A 24,578-nucleotide genomic window follows, 5' to 3' on the forward strand; every position below is an offset into this window, starting at 1 on the left:
AATGATCTTTATGCCTAGTATTTATTATCAAAAATGTGTAACCACTTCCTTATGATATTTCCATTGACACAGTGAACTAAAGAAGCTTTTCCTTGGGTCAGCTAAAGGATACAAACAGGCAATGACTCCTTTACAAAGTCAAGAAACAGCCATTGAAGATGCGAATCTCATTACACCTATTGTTCATTTGTAGTAGCTTATTATTATTATTGTTGTTGTTATTATTTGATAACATGCTTGATGTTGTACACACATTAATTCTGACAGAAAAAAAATTCAGATCTTGCATCTTTGTAATCATCATCTTGTTCCATTTTTCTCATAGTGGATAACCATGCATACTGGATAATGAATTATGTTATTAAAACAATTATTTTTGAAAGCAAGTTAAAAACCAAGAAAATATTTTTCCACAAATGTATGGAACATTTCCCCCCCTGTTTATTATTATCTATTTTTTTATAATAGAGAAATTCCAGTATGTAGAATATGTTGATACTGCAAAACCAAATATCAAATAACATAAGTGGAATTACAGTTGGTCCTCTATATCCACAGATTTCGCATCACAGATTCATATATCATATATACATGTGTGCGTATATATATATATATATATATATATATATATATGCACATATATATGCGCATATATATGTGCATATATACAAATTGCTTAGAAGTAAAACTTCAACCACAAAATTTAGGTCATAACAGCACACATATAACATTATGATGAATGATTTCTTATTTTTGCTTAAGTTTGAGCAGCGTGCTCATTTATAAACAATACTTTTGATATAGAAAACAGACTTGCAAACTATCTCCGTTAATGAAGGAATAGCAATTTTGATATAAGCAGAATCTTGTCACCTTCCAAGCATTAATAATGGATACAAAAAAATGAGTACAGCATGAAGACAGTGGGCGATGGTGAATAGCAAGGCTTTAAGTGAGAGGAAGAAAGCGAATCCCTGTGACATTTATAAGAATGATCACACTGCTTCAAATTCTAGAAATTCTCTAAATAATGATAAAATATATAGATAAACCTCTCTGCTTTGGAATAAAACTTAAGCCATGAAGAAAATATGAAATATGTTCTTTGCTCTTGAGGTACTTCAGGGTTATATTTACTTGATACAAAGCATTTAGATTGAAGTTAAAAATAATAAATCTGCTATTTTATCCAAGGCTTACCCAGGTAAGTAGTACAAAGGTGGAATTCAAACTACATCTGACTGTAAATTCCAAACACTGGCTCTGGATCCTTAGGCTTCAAACATATTTTGGGAGTAGAAGTTATTTTCTCCAGATTATCATAACATACTTAAGTTTTAAATACAAAAAAATTATAAAAGGAGTTTTCTAATGTCTTAGGACACCTTTGCACATATTTAAACATAAAGGTTTCAGGGCTTTTCTTAACTTCTTTCTCTTGTGTGTTAATTTATTTAGTTTTTATTCTCAGCTATATCTATATATGGTATGAAAACATGGAGCAGCACAGTTAAAGTAATAACTTCTTCCGGCTTCATCAATCTGTCAAGTCCAGTGGAACCCTGCTACGGATTAACGGCAACTTGAATGACTTGGATTGGTTCTGCTGCCATCTTGGCTCCCAAGCTCAGCATCAACCTTCATGATGGCTCTAGATAAAACATGTGATGATGAGTTAGTAATATACTCATGCTATTGCTGAGGCACTTGCCAAGGATTTCACTATTTAGAAACACTAGAAATAAATATTTCTATTTATTTTTCTCTTCTCCTTGATCTAAAGGATATGCAAAAGTTATCAGTAAATGAAATGTAATAGGAACAAAGTTAGATTCTAAGCCTTTCAATAGTAATTCAGTTTTGGTGACAATCTTGGTGAAACATTTGCTACAGCTCTACACAAAAGTCAAGCTGAGGCAAAGTGTTTTGATTTAATGCAATTTTCTTTTTCTGAAATGTGATACACTGAAATTAGTTTTTGAATATGCCAAACACACAGCATGATGAATAAATAAATAAAATATATGTAAAATGTTCTCAGGTATTTTTACCATAATTAGTTTAAATTTGGTAGTTTTTTTTTATTGCAGCTTCTCCTCCCCTGCCAAGACAACGCTCCTTTTTATTTATTTAATTTATGTGGTTTTTCAGAAGCTGTGTTTTTATAGCTTTCTAGATCTCTTCAAATTTCATCTGAAACTTTCTAGATCTCTTCAAATTTCATCTGAAACTTTCTAGATCTCTTCAAATTTCATATGGAATTTTGCAGAAGCATACTTATGCTCAGTAAAACACTTAAAATCAAAGCTTTTCAACTCAACTTTAAGCTCAATAAATATCAAACAAAAAACTCATGTTATTGCAAGTAGATTTAGTTACCTGCATTTATTCTGATCTCTTCCCCATCTTCCTCCTCTTTCTTAATCTCTCTACCTCCCTCTTTCCCTTGTTTTTCTTTCTGTCTCAACTCCAGGATCATTTGAAATGAGCTCTACTAGTTTCAGTGTTGCTGTTGTTTCGTGATTCCCAGAACTGAAAAGAGAATTAAATGATATCAGAAAGAATAATATTAAAAGTTGTGAAATATATTAAATGTTGCATTATCAGAATAAGTTTAGTTGAACCAAGACCCTTTAATTGTTTAGAGAAAAATTTGATGCACTAATTTATTATAAGAACTCACAGAAAAAACATTATTTCCTAAATGACATAAGAAAAGTGTCAGAGATTGTGAAAAGTACTAGTATCATACTCTCATAAGAATAAATTTAAAGATGAAAAAAATGACTGGCTTTTTCAGAGTTACAAGATTGCATTTACATACATTGTAATAAAGTATAGAACATTTATTTTCAAAATATGATATTGGAAAAAATCATACTTTTCAACTGAAATGGAAATTTAACCTCCACAGAAATCCAATGTTATTGCATATATAGTTTAAAGAATTCTTGAGAAATTTTAATTTTTATATTTCTATGGAAAACTAACATCTTAATAAGAGTCTAGCTGTCTTTACCAATATCCACAACATGCTGCAAGACCACTGATTTTATATTTATCTGAATGCTTTGCAAACTATATAATTCTAGCACTACTGTTTTAAATATGCGGATACATTTTGAAAGATCTAAGATTAAAGAAAATACATTAAATAATTTTTTTCCCTTTTGAGAAGAATCTATCTCACATTTTATATACCAGTGCAATTACAAATAGTTAAATCCTGCAAAATACATACTTACCATGTCAAGTCAGCAGGTGATTTCATTCATAGAAACAGATAAACATCCATTTTCTTCCTTCTTTTCCTTGCAAAGTTGGCCAAATCAATTAATCTCCTATTTCTCCCTAAGCCTTTCTTTAGGGTGAATATATAGTGAACATTTATTTTTTTGTAACATTAGAGGAAAAACCATGAAGCTTGGGTACAAGATTATTTGTATCCCTGTCACAGCGTCCCTGGTATGCTCAGCGTTCATCATTTGAGAAGGCAACACTCCATCTCCTAGACGGTGTGCCGTCCTGATTCCTGAAGCTCTTCCGCTGGAGACGACTGAGCACCATCCTGACGCTACAATCCAGCTCAAATCAGAACACAATGTGAGGGGGCGGGATGTCGTTTCTCTTTCAAATCACATGATGAATCCCAATACAATTTCTGGGTAATAAAAATGTGTCTTATGATACGCAGGTGTACCATTATATAGGATTCTTTTCTTCTTTTTTATTTTATTGAAGTTTCCAGAAAGGGGGAAAACACTGAAGATTAAAATCAATGCCTAATGCTTTTCATTTGAAAAGAATATATATACATATACATACATATGTATATATAGATATAGATGCATATATAAATATAAAGAATATATAAAGAATATTCTTTATATATAAAGGATATATAAAGAATATTCTTTATTTATATAAAGAATATATATATATATATATCTCACATTTCCATTATTATTAATGTATATAAAACAGACATAAACTGCCTACATTCATGACTTTTATTCATTTATTGGGAAAACAAAGTTACTGAGAAGCATCCATGTCACTGTAAGCTAGGCTTTGGAGAAGGAGATACAAAAGAAGTATTTTTGGCCCTTCAGAGGTTCGTAAACCACTGTGGGTGTGAGGGACGTATAATTATAATGCAGAGATATGTCAAGAGCATGGCAAACTTAGAGTATTCTGGAAGCATTTAACTCTGATTGACAGAAGTTAAAGTTTCACAGATAAAGTGACATCTTAATGATCACCTAGGAGTTCAGCAAGCAAAAGACAGACAGAAATTGTGGCCACGTGCAAAGACACAGAAGTCAAAGCGATCTTCTTGCAGGGCACAGAGAAACGCAGAGCCTCCTGTTTGGAGAGGGAAGATGCTGGTCTCATAACCCAGCCTAGAGGTTTGGATTTCACCCTCAATGTAAGAGAAAGCCATTAGAGGATTTTTTTTAAATAATACTACATAATGAACTTTATGCATTTAAAATTGTTCCTTTGTCAGCAGTATTGAGCATAGGCTGAAGAAAGTAAGGCAGAAAGGGACTGACTGCAATACTGGTGAGAAATAGAGAATCAGAACAAATGAAGCAGTAAATGAGACAAAGAAAAGGGGTGAATTTGAGCAATCTGATGATGTAGAATTAATGGGGCTTGATAATTTTCTAAATATGAGTGATAAAGATAAGTGAAAGGCAAACAAAACAAAACAAAACAAAACAAAACAAAACAAACAAAAGCAAAACTTCAAAAGGAATACCAGTTTTGCAGTGTAGCCATTCATCAAATAGAGAATCCAGGAAGAAGAATAGATTTGGGACCCTGGACAACCTGTGCACATTAAGAAATGTGAGCAGGCTTCCAGGGGGAACTACCTCACGGCAACATGATGTATGCTCCTAGCTGGGACAACACTAGTTGCTCTAAAAAGTAGACAAAAAAACTTCAACAGCTTAGTACAACAGGTGTTGACTCCTTGCTCACTTTAACACCATATGGGGGCCTCTCTTATGCTGAATTAATCAGAAGCCTCAGGCTTTTTGTCTTGTCCTTCTGCCACACCCTAGACTGCATCTTTGTCTCTATCAGTGTAAGTGAAGGGGAGGGTGTGGGAAAGGCACGCCTACTTTCTAAATATGACAATGATTAAAGCTTTGAAAAACAAAGCCTCTGGGGGAAAATCAGTAATGTCAGGGCTCTTTTGGTTAAAAGAACACAGAAGGCTAAAAGGAGACATCGCTTTTTCTTTAAGCGCCTGTCAGGGTCATGCACGTCTCATAATTCATTCCTGGTTTTCACAACAAACTGGGATAAAAGCCGTTTTTTAATTTGAAATTTTTGGAGGAGGTACAAGTCTCAGCGAGAGCGTGACCACCTCTGATTGGCAGATGTTAAAGTTTTACACATTAAGTAACATCTTAATAATCAGATAGGAGGTCAGCAAACAAAGGACAGACAGATACTGTGGCCACCTGCAAAGACGCAGATGCCAAACGGGTCTTCGTTGCCTGCATAGAGAAGGGCAGAGCCTCACGCTTTGAGAGAGAAGAGGCTGGTCACACCAATTCTGAACACCTTTGCTTGGACTCAAGTGAGGTTTTTCTAATGCCAGGCTCTCCTTCTTCCCCTTACAGAAAACTTATTATAATCCTGCTCACCTTAACCTGGGAAGAGGCCGGAAAAAATAAAATTACTTAAAATTCAATTTTAGGGCCAGCTGAGTGGCGCATTAGTTAAGAGCTGGCTTGGGACGCCAGAGGACCCCGGTTCGGATCCCACATATGAGGGCCAGTGACACTGCCCTCTACAGCTAAGATGCTGAACAACAGCTCAACCTGGAGCTGGGCTGCTGTGAGTTGCCGGCGACGGCGTAGGCTGCAGCCCCTGTGGCAGTGGGTTGCCATGGGCTACCGTGTGTAGCCAGCAGCCAGCGTGAGCGGCCAGCAGCCGCAGTGAGCGGCCGTCCAGAAGCCGGCGACTGATCTGCCTCGCCCGGGAAGAGCGCAATGATGGTGCCAACTTGGGCCAGTGAAGCAACGTCCTGCACAACTAGACTGAAGAACAAAACGACAGCAACTTGTCTGTTCCCCTTCCCCCAATTCCCCAATAAAAATATTTAAATAAATTAAATTAAATTAAATTAAATTTTATCCTTACATAGTAGAAATTGCATTTTTAATTGTCAAAAATATGGGAGAAATCCAGTAAAATTGTCTGGTAAAAAGCGTTCCCATTTTCCATTCTTGCCTTTTGATCTTCAAGGTTAGTGATTTTTATAAAGATTTATAGTCACCAAGCCTCTCAGAGTAAAGGTTTGGGTTCAATACTAAGTATGATCATATCACACGGCTGTGAAATTCCTAAAAAAATCAGTTGACATTAATTGAAATAGACCCCCATAGTGATCAGGACGATGGTCAAGATAAAAAATAGATATCATCTCCTCTTCTGACAAGTTTATAACTTAGTGAAAGTTATAAGCAAATGGCTTCAAAAGAATTGGCAATCCCACTTTTGACTTTATAGTCTTGGTCTGTTGTCAAGTGATCAAATTTTCTTTGTGCCCAATGATTTAGTGGTTGGGATTCATTCTCTTGAAACTGATAGAAAAAAATTACTGTTCTCTGGGAAAATATATTAAAAGAGAGAACATAAGTGATATTACTAAGGACATAAAAACTTAAGAAATGTCTCATTATAAAACCAACAGTACATATAGGTCAGTATCAACAGTGGTCATTTCTGGTAGGGATTAGAAATTCTCCATGAAATATACACATGTGGGATGCCCTGAAAAACTCCTACAATTTTATAAAAATCTATTTAAGAACATTAAATTGTCTAAGTGACCCTTTAATCTGTTTTTAATAGATTTTTCAGGACCAAAGATAGCAAGATACATAATTTTTAAAATTATATATCCCGAGTTTTAAATTGGGTCTTTCAAACTTGTGAAATCTTAAAAACTTGAGTCTACATTCCAAAATAATATATAATAAGCAGATTTGAGAAGCACTGGTAGGGGGTTTTACCTATTGGTAAGGGAAAAAGTATGCATTGTATTCACTTTCAGTTAGATGAAGGAAATAATAAAATAAGAGCAGGAATTGCTATGGACTGAATGTTTGTGTTCCCCCCCAAATTCATATGTTGAAACCTTAATCCCCAACGTGATGGTATTTGGAGATGGAGCCTTTGAAATTTAATTAGGTCATGAAAACGGAGCCTTCCTGATGGAATTAGTGCCTTTATAAGAAGAGACATGAGAGAGATGATCTTTCTCCCTTGCATTTGAGGACACAGCAAGAAGGCAACCCATCTGCAAACTGGAAAAAGGGCCCTCACTAGACATTGAATCTGCTGGCACTTTAATCTTGGACTTCGCAGCCTTCAGAACTGTGAGAAATAAATGTTTGTTTAAGTCACTCATTCTACAGTAGTTTGTTACAGCAACCCAAACTGACTAAGACAGAAATCAACAAAATTGTAAAATAACAATGGAGAAAAGTAGTCAAACAAAATCTTGTTCTTTGAAGTGGTCAACAATATTGATAACACCCTAGTTAGACTCCTCTAGAGAAAAACAGCACATGAAGCACCAACATAAGAAATAACTAATGGGTTACCAATACAGATGCTACAGACATTAAAAGGATACTGTGACAAACGGTTTTTGCCAATAATTTCAACAAGTCAGATGAAATTTTAAAATTCCTCAAAATATCTCACAAACTACAAAAGCTAACTCAAATAGTTCTGTATCTATTAATGAAAATTGAATTAACAGGCCAAACCTTCCAATAAAGGAAGCTCCACTCCAGGTGGCTTCATTAATGAATCTTTCAAATATTTAAGAAAAAAAAAAATTCCAATACAAACTTTTTCAGCAAACGTGATAGGAGGAAGGAAACATTGCCCAACTCACTTTATGGGACCAGTATTACCATCCTATCAAAACCTTTTGATTTTATAAGAAAAAAGAAAGATACAAACATTTTATTCTTCATGAACATGGCTGAGAAATCCATGTGCCCTGTCAGTCAGAATAGTTGAACACTTTGTAGTAGCTCAATAAGCAATTTCTAGCTCTTTTCCGACATAAAGTCTAAAAAGTGGATGCCAACAAATTCAAGGAAATTTAATTTCTTTTATTTTTTTGAATTGAATTTTCCTCAAAATTTGAAGCTCTATTGACATAATCAATAGAAGTATATGATTCACAAATTTAGTTACATCCTGTGGGATTTTGTGTGTTTTGAGACAAAAGGAAATGAAATAAAAATTATAAGCATTTTCCCCACATTAATGAATATCATACTCACTCAAAAATCTCAAAACATATCAAAAGTAAAGGGCAACTATACTATATTTCCTTGTTTTTTCAACCTAGGTAATAATGGCTGGATAGGTCAATATGGATTAATATTTCCTTATATGGGCATCCCCCCAAAAAAGACCAAATGAACCAAAAAGAATTATGTGGAATAGACATTAATTTATGTGTATATAACTGTGGATATACATGTGCTATTTATGTTTAATGAGTAAAGTAGCCTGATTAAATTAAAAATGTATAAAGAGCATTTAAATATTTATGTATATTGCTTTTTCATTTCTTATACAATTTAATAGGTATAAGATAAATTTTCTAGCTGTAAACACTGATTTATGTTGTTTCTTTAGCAAGTAGTGCTACTGATTATAGACACAATGTATATATTATAATTACATTATATATATATGTATATATATACACACACATACATACGAGGGGTGCCAAAAAATGTATACAAGTGGACACTTTGGTCAACGTTGCTCAAGCAGTAGTTCTCTGTAATCAGAAGTGCCTGGATGCTTATGGTAACCATTTTTAGCATCTCTTGTAATTGCAAAAGTCAAATGTGACTTGTGTTCATCTTTTGTTATTGGTACATATTGAGTATTACAATTTTCATACAGTTTTCCTTCCTTAAAATGTATATACATTTTTTGGCACCCTCTGTATATATCACGAATATGTGTTTAGAAATGTATTTATTATCTATAAATTTTTTAGAATATAATTTCCTAGAGCTGCAAATTTATCTGAAATTACTTGAATTAAATACTTTATTAACTTGAACAAGAAGGTTGACATTTTAATTTATACAACACAGAGTAAAATAATATGCACTGGATCAATTTTTAATTCTTTTTTATAAGAATTGTAATTGCTCACAATCCTAGATTGCGGTGTTGGTAAGTCTTTTGTTTTGTACGATAGTTACTAGGATATATAGCCATCTTCCCAGGAAAGCTAACATAAAACCTTGAAAACAGTAGGTGCTCAGTAAATTGGGGTTTTATAATTACTATTGCAAGCAATGAAAGTATCTTTTCAGTAAGATGAGCAATTAAGACAGATGCCCAGAAGATGGTGCTGTATGATCCCCAAATAATGTACTTAGCTCATACTTCAAAGAGGACAAAATAACTGAACTATTTAATTCTACAGATTTGATTATTATTTCTCAGGAGGGAAATCCCCTCCACTTCCACCCCCACTAATACAGATTATATAAATAAATCTGCATTAGTTTCTGAACCAAAGTACCACAAACTAGATAGTTTAAAACAACAGAAGTGTATTAGTTCACAGTTCAGGAGGCTGTAAGTCCAAAACCAAGGTGTGGACAGGGAAGGCTATGCTCCCTCTGAAGCCTCTAGGGCAGCGGTTCTCAACCTTCCTAATGCCGTGACCCCTAAATACAATTCCTCATGTTGTGGTGACCCCCAACCATAAAATTATTTTCGTTGCTACTCTATAACTGTAATTTTGCTACTGTTATGAATCGTAATGTAAATATCTTTTTGTTTTCCGATGGTCTTAGGCAACCCCTGTGAAAGGGTCGTTTGACCCCCAACAGGGTCGTGCCCCACAGGTTGAGAACCGCTGCTCTAGGGGATCCTTCCTTGTCTCTTCTAGCTTCTGGTGGCCCCATGTGTTCCTTGGCTTATGGAAACAAGTTGCAATCTCTGCCTCTGTCTTCACATGGTCATCCCCCTCCCTTGTGTCTCTGTGTCCTCACCTGGCGTTCTCCTTCCTGAGTCTCTCTTCTGCTTATCAAGACACCAGTCATATTGGATCAGGGCCCATCCTAATGGCCTCATCTTAACTTGAGTGTATCTGCAAAGACCCAATTGCCAAATCAGGTCATATTCATAGGTGCTGGGCTTAGAATCTCAACAGATCTTTCTTTTGGGAGGACACAATTCAATCTATAAAAAATAATATTATTTGTCTGCAGGATCAATGCTGATCACTATTAATAAGTGGATCAAGCATTTTGTATTAATAAAAGAATTTGGATGTGCACTGTTTCCCCTCTCATTCTCCTGTGCAAATTGTGTATAGTCTGATTGGCCCCTGAGACTTAATCTATAGACCTAACTATAATTTTGTTGAAGTCAACAAAGAGTACTTGTTCGTGTATGGGAAAAACATTGACTAAGTAACTCTCATTAGCAATGTAATTTAATACTGACTTGATCAGTTAATTATTCAAATATTCAATGTCAAATACTCAATATAAGTAGGTCATGTAATGGAGCTGATGTTCATATTCATTAACAAAATAAGTCAATGCCATTCTGAGTCAGGGATGGCTGCTTTATATGTAAATGTTGTTATCTTATCAGACAAAACCTAAGAGAATCTTACCTACTATTATGGTCTATTTTCAAGGACTATACCCTGAAACTCATACTTATGTCCATCAATATTTGTTATCATAAATATTTGACTACAGTTGAAGCTCATGTCTTCTGAGTTACACAACTAGTTAAGTCAGATAATGAAACATTATTTAAAAAAATGAAGTTGAAGTAATAAATACATGTTGACATTGCTACTCAGCCCCAAACAACAATCAGGAAACAATACCAAAATCAAAGCTTTACTGTAGCAATTTATAGCTTATAAGAATTTCAGGGAAATTGAATAAAAAATAAAAAATTGTAACGATATTATGAAATCATAAAGACTTATTTGTAAGTGTGAAGCTAGGCCAAGATATCAGCAGATTATGAGCTGAAAAGTGAACAACCTGCTCAAGCTATTCTGTGAATTTTCTCCATGAAAAATATTTCACCTAACCTAAAAGATGACAAGTGCTAGAAACTAAAATGTTGGTTCTCCATAAAACGTAACATTTTTTATATGCAATTCAAATTCCAGTTTCCATAAGTAAAGTTTTTTTGAGGGGAACACAGCCTCACTCATTTACGTATTGTTTATGGTGACTTCCACATTGTAATGGCAGCTTGAAGTGGCTGTGACAGAGATTGATGGTCTGCACATCCTAAAGTATGTATTATGTGTATGTTTACAGAAAACTTTTGCCAACCTCTGGAACAGATAAAGCACAGAAGTTTAGGGAAAGAGTGGAGCAATGAAAAACTGATGAGGTAGGCAGGAGACGGGTCATAGGAGGCATTTAACAAATAGTAGGCTGTCAATAAATTGTTGTTATTATTATTATGCTAGAAATCTCATCACAATTTGTATCATTGCATCTATGGGAAAATGCTTGAACTATTCAACAACTTTAATATCAACTTGTGGATTATAACCAATTCTCATTCCAAAAATTCAAGAATTTCATATTTAAAAAAATAGTTCTTGTTGAAAAACAAGTTTACAAAAAATAATACTCATCCAGGTTCTACCTAGAGGATAATTAGCTGCCCAGTGGTAAAGTTAGTGTTATTAGCAAATGTTGGCAGTGCAATTTTTCTACTCTGAATGTAAAGTCAATTGTACTGCTATGTTATGCGATCAGGAGCCAGAAGAAATACTGGATTGAGCCAAATGGGACACTTTGTTCCAGGTTACTCAAATTGGAAGGGACAAATCTTGGAAAGATAATAAAGCAAATTAGTTAACAGGATATTTTCAAAGTACGGAACATCTCAATCACAATTGAATTTTATGAGTTGGGCAGTTAATTTTTTATACCAATGTTGTTTTAAAATTGCAATCAATTGTTAATTATCCATGCTAATGGGGAAAAAAAGAAACAGAGATATTGAAAAAGCATGAAGAACCAATCCCAAGTCATTTTTGGTTGGCTTTGGCATGTACTTTATATATTTTCAGCACTAATTCACCTTAAAAATCTCATTTGCTAAATATTAAAAATTATACTTTATGGGCACTAACAAATGATGGCAGGGAGAAATCGCTTAGAAAACAGCTTGAGAGAAGCTGTTCCTGAATTTTAAAATGTGCTGTGATGTTATGTCAGAGTGAATAATCCCTGGAAATATTCTTTAAAAGGTAACATATTGATAGCTGCCAGTATTTATCACATAAAAAGGGCACCAGCTTGGCCACAAAGGAAAGTCTCCTGGATTCCCTTGCAGCATTCCTTTTGCTGAATGCCACAGAATTTCACATGGTCTAAATCTCCCATTACATGTCCATGTCCCAATTCTTAACTCATGTTCTGATTCTCATGTCTCCCTAGGATCCTTATGCATCTAGAGCTGAAGTAGGAACTTTCTTGACAGTAAAGAGTATATATCATGGAACAGAGCAAAAAAGAAAAATAAGAAAACCTAGTTTGCTAAGTTGGCTATGATGGAGTAACATCTAGTTGTGTTCTTCTTTGAAAAAACCAAGGAACAGAAACCAGAAAAGGAAGTGGGAACCTGAATTTAGGCCTATGGAATATAAATAAACCTAACCATTTACCCATAAATGAGAAACAAAAGACCATTCAAAAAAGGGAAGTGTAGGGGCAGCCGAGTGGCTCAGTTGGTTTAGAGCTCGCTCAAGAGTGTGAGCTCTGAGCAACAGCGGTTCGAGTTCTGGCCCGAGCTGAGCTGCCACTGAGCGGCCAACAGGTGGCAAGATGGCTCAGCTAAAGAAGAAAAAAAAAAGGGGAAATGTGTCGAAAATACTCTTAAGGTAGCCGCATATGTTCCCTGTCTTCTGCCACACTGTTTTGGGTAGTCTCCCTTGAGTGTGTTTATTTGGGGGCAGGGAAGGGCTCTGTAACTCTCTTCTAACCATAGAACAGGGAAAAAGGTAATGGCTATAGGTGCTTATGTGTATGTGATTACATGATTATGTTATATAAGATGGCAGTGACCATCTGAGTTCTTCCCCCCATGCTGGCTTTCAAGAAGCAAACTGCATGTTGAGGGCTTTCTATGTTGGGGAGCCCACATGGCAAGATGCTGAAGGAGGTCTCTAAGAGCTGAGGGTGGCCTTTCCCAACAGTGAACAAGAAACAAAGCCTTCGGTCTTACAATCGCTAGGAGTTGAATTCTGGAAACAAAAGAAAATCTTTCTCCAGTTGAGCCTCAGATGATGCTGCAGCCCTGACCAAGACTCAGCTGATACCATGTGAGAACCTAAGAGTGGGCCCAGCTAAGCCATACGTAGACTCCTGACCCACAAAAACTGTGAGAAAAATCAATGAGCATTTTTTTTAAAGCACCTAAGTTGGTGATACATTGTTAAAAGCAATAGAAAAATAATATAGGAAGAAATGCCAAGAACTTAATGCAGGTACATTGAAAGGGGCTAGACAAGACACTAAGACTTAGAGTAGCCTTTCCTAAGTATGTCCTGAGGAATGTTGCCTCAGTGAGAGCATCTAGGACAGCGGTTCTCAACCTGTGGGTCGCGACCCCTTTAGGGGTTGAATGACCCTTTCACAGGGGTCGCTTAAGACCATTGGAAAACAAAAAGATATTTACATTATGATTCATAACAGTAGCAAAATTACAGTTATAGAGTAGCAACAAAAATAGATTTATGGTTGGGGGTCACCACAACATGAGGAACTGTATTAAGGGGTCGCGGCATTAGGAAGGTTGAGAACCGCTGGTCTAGGGAAAAAGATTCTTCATGTACGTGGCACTTTAGCATACACAATTTTGGAGAACTTTTGCAGTAAAGAAATTTGCTTAATCTTTCAAGTTGGAAGGTCCCACAGGTATTTACTAAAAGCAACTTTGTATGTATTACTATACCAAGAGACATTTTCACCTATGGTTGATTCAGACAATGTGTTGATGGAAAGATGGGCATTGGGAGTAAAGTAGGTGCTGCATCCGAGTATCACTGTATATGTGCACATGTGATGACCACAAGGGCTGTGAGCTAGGATTTCTATTTCTAACTACAAAGGAGATCTTCAAGAAAGAAAAACAGGAGAGGGCTTTCATCTCCCAACTCAATTTATAGTCAGAGAATTAATGGCTTTAAAAAAATGTCTAATTTCTTATAGCCACAGTATAGCATAGCTAAAGACTACAACCAAATATTATACTATCATTCATGTTGTATATTTACAAAACCAGTTGAATTCATACCAGTGTCAAATTTCTTACGTGAGGTTAGGAAAAGGATTAGAGAGGAGTAGGATCCTGAGATTTTGGACTACCATGAACATGAGAATCTTGAATGCCAAATCCTGTTGATCCTCCTCTTGTCATCAGATGTGCCCCCTCTTTTTGTCTGAGGAAACTAGCCTTTCCCTGCTTAAAGCCTACGTGAAATCTCCTCTGAGGCAGTTCTGTTACATGGGGTTACCACTAATACTTCTTTCTCCAGACTCATAGATACAATCATCTTCCAGCATATTCTGGATGGGCATATTACAAAGTGTTATTTTGGAAGACATAACTTGTACACACACATCATTGCTATATCATGCCAATTTAATATTGGCATAAAAATAGCAAATTTGTGTGGGAATGGAATTTAAAATTGTTGGATCAGACCAAATTTATTGTCTGGGGTACACTTTTCTGAGAATCTAAATTCAATGTGTCAATTCAAGCATCTGGAAGTGGATGAAACAGTTTGCATGGGTGACTGAACCATGGATTGAATGATGTACTGCATTTAATGTGATTAAATTAATCAACAGAGCTGACATAAAATGTGGAGAAAGAAATCAAAAGGCTTAGAAGTATGGTAATGTTAGATTATCATATGCAAATATTTCATCTACTCCTTTACTATGCCAGAAGACACTCAGTTTGTTAGGATATTAGAAGTTGCATAGGTGAAAGAAACATTAGCATCCTTAGAAAGCTCTTGGGTGACTGCTCTGCAACAGTGCTATAGCTGGGTGGGTAGTGGGAGGTACACTCTTTGAAACGGGCATCTTGATTTTAGTAGAAGTGATGAGCTCTGAGTGACAGAGGCCATATGGAAGTGCTTCAATGCTAGAGACAAGGGGTAAAATTATGGAAATGGGAAGCAGGAGTGCAGTGTCGATCACTGTGTTTCACTGCGAAGCATGGGTGGAGGTGGTTAATGGGTCATATTGTGCCTAGGAATTAAATAGATGGGCGAGTGTGCTAAAGTGTTCATTGAATGGCAAAAGCTCTTGAAACCTGATATGAATCCCTGCAATGAGAATTTATGTCGTCACACCAAGTTGACAGAATTAGCTCTGTTCACGGACCCAGATCTTCTTGGATGAAAGTAAGATGTCCTTGAGGAAGTTTCCTTTCACATAGCCATGATAAATATCATATATCGTAAATCTTCCTCTTAGGCCTTTTTGTTGTTGTTAGAATGGCTGTGCACTGGAGAAAGGAAACTATCCAGGCCTTGGGAGATTATTATACGCTGGCTCTGAACCACCCAGTTTGTGGTACTTTGTCATAGGAGCCACAGGAAACTAATACAGACTGAGAACACAAGCATCTAGATTCTGGCTCCCCCATTACCTTGTGAGCCTCGGGCTCACCCCAGTCTCCCAGCTTCTTCCTTTACTCTGTCTTCATCTTTGGAAACCCTCTTCCTCTGTCCTTCCCTCCAGGAACATTAAATTAACCATACAAAGGCCTAAGCTTTCCTACAGAAGACAGAAAATCTGTTGGATTCAAGTTACTTTTGTTTTTCTCAAAGAAGTATATTGCAAAGCTTGAAATGAAAGGAAATGAAAGGAAAAGAGAAAGCATCAGAGAATTTTTTTAATCATTTAGATAAATTATTCTGTCACACATTCTAAATCTACATCTACATAGACATGAACAGAGAATAAAAATGCAGACACTTAGACAAGCAAATATCAAAATAATGTACATTTGAGTTCAATATACAAAACAAATGCATTAAGTACCAGTGATGAGTGTGTATACATATACATAGTATGTGTGTGTGTGTATGTGTGTGTGTGTGTGTGTGTGTGTAGGCATGCGTGCACATCCTCATGGAGTGAGGAAGGAAAGCCCTGAGGTACAGGAGGAGATGAATTGGAGGGCAGTAATGAGGAGAGAAAAAGGCCCTTTAGCCCTCTGTAGGACTGCATTCTGAAGCAGGCTGGAGTTGTGGGGGAGAAAGATATAACATCCTTTGAATTTAGAGTTTTGATTGTCACACTTCAAAACTGTGTTTGGAATATGAAATAGCTATAGGATTCTCTCTTACCTACAAGTGAGCAAAAAAGGCAGCTGCATGCAAGATCCTGCACCCAGGAGCAGGAAAAAATTGCACTGTCCTTTATAAAAGTTACAGGGATGGGGAAGCAGAAGTAAAGGTAAATTGTGATCACAATTTTCAAGTTAAGCCTTTTTTTTTTTTTTTTAGCATACCCATTACAACATGTTCCTTGACTTCAGCAGGACCTACAGTCAGACAAGGGACCTACACTCCAGGTCCCTCCCTGTCAGGTCCCTCCTTACCCAGTTTAAGTTCTATGACCCATCACTTAAACCACAATGTATGCTGTGTTGTCCACACCCTTAGCGCAGGTTTTCTCAGTTACAGCCAACATCCCACTCTTGATGAATATTTCCCCACATTTTTACCCAGGAGCTGAGAGCACCAGAAGAAAAACTACAGAGCAAGGCTGTCCGGGGGCATTCCAAATACTGAATGTCTCACCATGACAACAAACACTCCTACTGTGCTAACTGCGCTCGCTCTCTCCTGTTCTCTGCAATGGTTATTTCTAAAAGCCTTTTCCCTTCGCAGACCATTGACTTTCCAATTCCCCACTTAGCTTTAGCAAATGACCTCACCTTCCACTTCTCAGATAAAAGACAAGCCGTTGCAGAAGATGTTTCCACTTTCTGTTACTCACTATGATCGTCCACTTGGATGCAAACACTTGTCACACAGGCCAATTCTCCCCCGGCTCGCCATGGAGGCTGCATCTGTCCCTGCCTAGAGCTCCCCCTCCAGCTGCACTCACAGATTCAGGAACTTTTCTCTCTTGATTTGTTCTTTGTAACTTTAGCTTTTTCCTCTCTATTAGATTCTTCTAAGCACTTCTTAAACATTCTTCATCCTCCATCTTAAAATAAACACTTGGCCCCACTAGATATAGCTCTTTCCTCCACTTTAACTTTTTCAAAGACTTGTTTATACTTGTTATCTATACCTCTTCACCTTCCTGTCCTACTTTAGCCCCTAAAATCTACCATCTACCATTTTTGCTTCAATTTAATGCCTCTCATTGAAGTCCCTGATGACTTCCTTGTCAATAAATCCCATGGACACATTTGGCTTTATCTTTCTTGACCTTCTGCAGCTCTTGGTCACTCTCTGCTTCTTGAACTGTTTCCTCTCATTGCTTCCATGACTTCAAACTCTTCTGATTGCTCTCCTGCCTTTCTTAACAAGTCCTCCTCCTCCTTCTTTCCTGCTTCCCCCATCTCCTCAGCCCATCTCAGATTTCTGTCCTAATCCCTTTCCCCTGTCACTGCCCCTCGGTGGGTGAGCTTATCCACTCCGTGACTTCAATTACAACCAACAAGATGGCAGCTTTCAGTCTTATTGAAATCCAGCCTGGATTTCTCCATTGTGGTTCACATTCATGTAATCAAATCCCAACAAAAGCTCTCCATTGATATATCCTTCTGGCATCTCCAACTCAAAATGTCCAAAATTGAAAACATATTACCACTTACAGTCCTCAAACTTCTGTCTCGATCTTGATGGATGGTTCCAACCTCGAGTTAAATTATCCAAAAAGTTGAGACTCATCATTGACTTCCTCTCCCCTCAATCAAACCTAAAGTCTTGTTGATTCTACCTCTTAAATATCTATCCTATGTGTTCATTGTTTTTCATTCCACAATCTCCTACTATGATACTAATTTTTCTAGTGAATTGGAGGAGCCTTCTAAAGGATCTTTGTGCTTCAGTCTTCGTCCTCAATCTCTTATCTACTGTGGCACTGTGACTTTTTTTTTAAAGACACAAATCTGATTGATTGCCTTTTCCTTTTGTTTAACATTATTTCTATATTTTTTTGGTCACACACAAGTGAAAATCTAAACACTTAACATGGCTGATAGGATCTTATCAAATCCTCTAATTTATTGACCCTACAATTTTTTTTCCATCCACCAGTCTCTTCTTGTTCTTATTTATTATTGTATTTCATTGAAATCACAGGATTAAGCATTATAATTAGAAGAATTGTCACACAGGGGTTTCCAACACAGCCTCTGGATGCTGGCTGCCACATTTTGATCCAAGACTCTCCCGCTTACTGATTGTGACCGTAGACAAGTTATTTAACATCCTTGTGTCTTAGTTTCCTCATCTATAAAATGGGGATGCTAGTAATAATAATTCCTACCTCACAGTACACTTATAAGTGCCAAATAAGTAAATTCATGCAAAGGGATTAAAACAGAGCTTGGCACATAATACTCGTAAGTGGTCTGAAAATGTGGCCCAATATTTTATTGCAATTATTTCCTTGCAATTACTCTGACTCCCTTGATGTTTCTACTAAGATCTTTGCTGGGAAAACTCTAACATAAGAAAAATACAAACATGCACATCTCTGGCCTGTCCCAGATAGGAAAGAGTAGCTGAATCCCTCCAGCACACAAGTAGTCTCCAGTGGGCCTGCACTACTGTCCCACAGAACTACAAGTTTTCTAGTCAGACACATTTCTGCCCCCTTGCAAAAATTATGTGATAACTCTTCTTAATTCTGAAATCTTCAGCAACCTCCTTCTAATAAACCCTCTGATGATTTTGCTTCATGTTCAGTTGAGAGACTAGGAAACTGCAGACTGAAACCCTGTGATCGTCTCATCTCAAATCTGAAACCCTACCCGAGTCAGCTCTCCCTTCTTCCTGTCCTGTCAATCAATCAGTCAATCAATAAAATAAAAAATAGCATCCCTTCTCTTATTAGTGAATAATACACATACCAATGCAGGGTCACAGCCCCTTGTACCTTCTCACAGATGTGGCTGTTTTATTTATCTGTCTCCCCTGCCTCTTTCCACTTTTAACTCTGCTGGATTATTCTCATCAACATTCCCAGTGTTCCTCCCAATGCATCTCTTGTCTCATGTCCACCTATAACTAGGGACCAATTCTCTGCTCTCCTGATAGCCAGGTATCTCAGCATTTTCTACACCAGGTCTTTCTACTGCCTCTTGTTCCATTCACTCCCAGCTGAACTCTGAACACGTGAGAGCTTTAGAATTACCTCAATCAATTTATTTTGCTCACACATGTTTTTTTATGTTCACCCAAAGGTGACATATGATTTAAAAAATCTATGTCTAAATGTGTCCAGAATAATATCTTCTGATAAGTATAAATAGAGATTCTAATTAAAGGAGAGCTTTGGGTTATAGTTTAATTAGCCACAATTTTTTTCTTAGTGGAACATAGAATATGAATGTATCTTATCATCAGTGCATCTGAGACGTGATGAAATACGGAACCACAGACTCACAGAGGCGTTTGCTGATCACTCAGTAACTCCCTGCTATTCTGTCTCAACAGGAATTCTCTTATTTTCTCCTCCAGGTGCTTTTCCCAGTTGTACATTCGTTTGTCTCTTTACCTGCTGTAAAACTATTTCCATGGCCGGCATTTTTAAGGCAAAGCCACGTTATTTGGTTCACCCCAGTATACACTCTGCCAGAAGAGTGACTGGTTCATCATAGGGTTTCACTACATATTTCTGGGTTTACTGAATCAGTGGATGAAAATCCCCTTTGGGAGTTCGCTGTGTGTGAGTAACAGAATGTTAGTTGCTATAGGCTACAGTGAGCAAAAGACAGTCCACTTTGATTTTCACCCTAGATGTCAGTTGTTAAGTACTAGAACAAACTCGCTATAAAACACTTTAACATGAGAGCACTCTAGGGCTTTATAAAATAAAACATATAAGAGGCAATTGGTTTTTATTTAGCAGGACAATTAGGAGGAAGCTGTAAGATTTGGTGACTGCCCTACCCAGCTGAACCTTATTAATGAAATGACCCAAATATACAGTCAAGAATATCCTTCTGCGAGCATGGTTGCAAATCCTAAAAATGTGAAGTTTCTAGAAGACAGAGAAAAAACAAACAAACATAAACAAACCCCTGGAAATTTCTTGCACAAATACCAAGCAAATATTCTCCAACTGGCCTTCCCTTTGTGCAACCATGGATATAAATCAGAGTATAGCCATCATTCTGTAATCCCTCAAGTCCTCAAGCAAAGTATAAACACAATTTTCTCTTCGCGATACAAAAATAAAAAGTAAACTCTGGTTTGGAGCAGGTGTCAATGCTTAAGTGGTTCATAAATCATAATTTAAAAAGAAATGATGCCTTATCACAGCTTTTGATCTAAGCTTTTTATTTTAAAGACGAGATGAAATGGTAAAAATCCCTAAATGGATTCTATTTCATTGGGAAAACCATAGTTGTCCCTTTGGTTCTGAATGGGGGTCAGTATTATTGCAAGAGTCTTTATCCTTTGTTTACATATATTGAGGCATTGTCTTTTGCTGGTATTGTAGAATGAAAAAAACATAGCTGAATCACAAAAGCATGCAAATTAAATGCCTACAACTTGCATTTGAAAAATCAATTATAAGCTGCAACAACAGACCTAAGAAGTTGAGCAAATAAAATATAATGATTTGCTTCCTCCTGGGAATAATGTGAATCTAAATGAGAAAACATGTATAAAGTGCCCTGTGAAAATGTCTTATAAATGCATGATATTAACAGCCATCATTATTTTTCATACATTTTCTGGCTCATTAATTCATATCTAGATTTCAAAAGATTTATACACCATTTTTAATTTTAAAAAATCACATGTAGTAATCATTTTAAAATATATTGGACATAAATTTATAAAGGAAAATACTCAGTTTAGTGTATAAAATGTTTTTTTTTTAATTTGGTGTCTTGAAAACCTTTCTAGAAATGTTATATCAAAATATACCAGGGGAGGGCAGTAATGCTTCATACTTTAACATTCTGCTATTTCTTAGCTTGGACGGGAATAGTCATTTCAATTTTTCATTGCAAATCAAAGTATAATTATAAGCTAATGTCCTATCCTGCCACCAGCCTCAAAGGTCATTGGAGTATGTTCTATAAATGAAAAGAAATTGTTAGTTCTAATTACATGTAAAATTAGTATTGTATGCTCTGAAAGTGCTTGTTTCTTCTTCATTTTACTTCCCATCTTTAAATTAATGAGATATCATAGAAGACACAAAGAGTAGTTACCAATATCCTTCATGGATTAAATTCTATGCGTTGTAGTTTAATTCAAATATCTGATTTATTATTACTATAATTTAAACCACTTTAAATTAAATTACTGTTTCTGTACCTCCTGAATTTCTCACCAAGGACACACATTTAGTTAAATGAAAGAAAACTCAACAAAACAACAAATTTAGTTTTGTTTGTTTGTTTGTCTGCAAAGCAGATACTTTTCCTACAGTGTTACGCATTGAAGAAAAGTAAAAATAGTGGTTTTGGAGTAGACTCTTACCTGGCTGAGTGGGCGAATGCGACCACGTGTGCATTTGAATCATGCCTCTCTCAGAATCTTTAAAGTGAAGTGCAATTGATTTGAACTTTAGAAGTATCAGAAGGAGGAGCATTTGATGTAGGAGGAACAACACTCTGTCACTGACCCCAAAGAGCAGTAGAGCCTTAAGCAAAATTCTCAAGGAAGCCATGCATTTGGGGCGCTCTGATCCATTTGGGCACCAACACCCCTGAACTCAAGTCACATTTAGCAGAACCAGGGACAGTAGATAAACACTACAATGAGGTAGATTTCCAGTCAACTCAGATAAAAGCTGTATAACAATTAGAACCACTGAGTGGAATAACAGTTTCCACAAGAAGTGAATGTTCTGTGAACATCCAACAGGGCATGGGCATTAGAGATTCAAGACTGAAGTAGCTAATGAAGTTTGAGCAGGTGGTCTTTAAAATAAGTTTGCAAATCCTGGGTGCTCTAAAGTCAGCGCTCACTTGTTGAGCATCTACTGTGTACAAGTTGCTGCCTCTGTGGACCCCCAGTGCCTTCGTCACACTCCACATCCTACTTTGGTGCCATTCTAGAGCCAGCATTTGAGGAGATAATCAATGGGCTTTCCCTTTTCTTCCCAACTGTAACTGGCCCATAGTTCTGAACACTCTGCTGGTTTCTGAAGTTCACAAATAGGTGTAAATAATAACAAAGGGAAGTGTAGACTATGCTTATCCTTGTTTCATTTTCTCAGGTGACTTCATGTGAATCAGTGTCATCAGAAGCTGAAGATGCTAAACAGCAAATTAAAGTCTTCCCATGCTGCACCCCATCTAAATATCCAACTCACTTTCAAATATCCTATTGTTCTCCTACAGAGTTCCCCTTTTCCAGAAATGTGCACCTCTATATTCTCATGATAGACAAGCTCCTCATCATTATGAACAAGAAAAGTCAGATTTTGTCTATTGCCACTGCCTCTGGTTTGGGGCACAGGAGCTGAGATTCTTCATCTCATCTTTTTTGCCCCACAAGGCTTGTTTACCAAAGTTATTTTTCTTTGTTGGTCCGTGCCTATTGGGTCTCCTATCATGAGATCCCACTACCATTGAAGGTCTTCAGTAGTTTTATATCAGCCCCTATGCCCATTGCTTTGGGGTGCAGGCCAGATACCCTAAAGTGCTCTACAGATGGCTTCTTAGACATCCTCCTAGTGGGGATTTGGTAGCCACCACAGATTAAGCATATGATATGTACCAGGTGTCCAGGTAAACCTATTTTTAAATGAGTTGCTTCATTTAATAGTCACAACAATCCTCTGAAATTAAGTGTGAGAATTAATTAATTATAAACACGAGGAACCCTAACCAATAAAACTGACTTGGGAACAAAGCCTACCACATGCCACACCAATGTGGTTGAGCTAGAACCAGAAAACAAATATTAATGTGTTTATCAGACAAAATGTTTAGTAGCTAATAAATCAGCCTAATTCACTAAATTTGCTTAATTCACTAAAATGGGTGAAAGAAACATAAAAAGTCATCAGAACCCAAACTGATCCAAACCAATATTGCAATGGGTTTTAGTCCCCCAGTTTAGTTCAAAAAGTCGAGACATAATTTTTTTTTTTACTATGCTTACTACTGTTATTCTGTATAGCTACATCAAACACTTACAGCTGATAAATAAATCTTTATTTATAAAGTGGGATAAAAATATCACCTACATTGTAAGAATAGTGTCTAAATTATGTAAGATTCTCATTGCTATGTTTATGATTTGCAATATCATCAGAATGTCATTCCTAAGTACAGGCATCGCTCTTGTTCATTCTTGTGTCTTTGGGACCTAAACCAGTGTCCGGAACATTGTATACGCTACAGAAATGGCTTTTGAGCTGTGTCTGGTATAACGATAAAGAGTGTGGGCAATGACATCAAACTGTTCTAACAGCTATGTGCCCACCCAGCTGTGTGACCGGAGGTAAGTAGTCAACCTCCCTTTACCTTTGTTTCTTCATTTGTAAATGAGTATCATGACAATACTAACCTCACAGAGTTATTGTGAGGATTACGTGGGAATGTGCTTATAAAACACTTAGAAAAGCCCTTGGAATATAGTAAGTGGCAAATCATTATTAACTACAATTAGTATATCACCTCTGTAGTGTGAAAAATTTTTTTAAATTCGGATACAATATTTTACCAAGACATTCAGACCTACCCTATTTTCGCTCACTGTATGAATTGTTACAAATGAGGAAATAAAGTCTCAAAGAGCTACGTACGTTTTCCAAGGAAAACTGATAAACCTCTGGAAGTAATAACACCAGCTTTCAAAACAAGGTGTGCCTGATTCTACTGACCACATTCTTCAGCAATGAGCCACATTATCCTTGGCCTTATGTAGGCTGTTTTAAAATAAGTACAATTCTCTTACACAATTGGCTTATGATTCAAGTGGTAGTTGGCATGAATTATTCTGAAAATATGTAATGTGCATATATTTACACTAATCTATTTTAACATGAAGGCAACCTTGTCAACATTCAGACCAAGCAACAAACCTGGTGGTCTGAGGCATACTTAGACCAGCAATATATTTGAGCAGATATCACCATCTGGGTGGAAATGCATATGATAGGCAACATAGGAAGTAGACAAAACCAAGCTAGAACCCCATTGTGTAAGAGTTTAACATGAGAAATACTTTCAGGAGAAGGGGCAAATTTGAAATTCAGAATAAGAGAGAGAGAGAGAGAGAGAGAGAGAGAGAGAGAGAGAGAGAGAGAGAGAGAGAGAGAGAG

General features: G+C 36.6%; 1 long non-coding RNA gene across 1 annotated transcript in view; it reads right to left on the reverse strand.

The window, feature by feature from the left end:
- Positions 1-681: 681 nt before the first annotated feature.
- The window catches only part of LOC109393332 (uncharacterized), a 43,147-nt gene continuing 19,250 nt past the window's right edge, over positions 682-24,578 (reverse strand). The window contains exons 2-3 of the long non-coding RNA XR_002126236.1: positions 2,380-2,532; positions 682-1,651 (exon numbers count right to left, since the gene is read on the reverse strand). This is a non-coding gene — a long non-coding RNA (uncharacterized LOC109393332). The remainder of the gene's footprint in view (positions 1,652-2,379; positions 2,533-24,578) is intronic.

Source organism: Hipposideros armiger, unplaced genomic scaffold (genome assembly GCF_001890085.2).
Source record: "Hipposideros armiger isolate ML-2016 unplaced genomic scaffold, ASM189008v1 scaffold_376, whole genome shotgun sequence".
Taxonomy (NCBI): domain Eukaryota; kingdom Metazoa; phylum Chordata; class Mammalia; order Chiroptera; family Hipposideridae; genus Hipposideros; species Hipposideros armiger.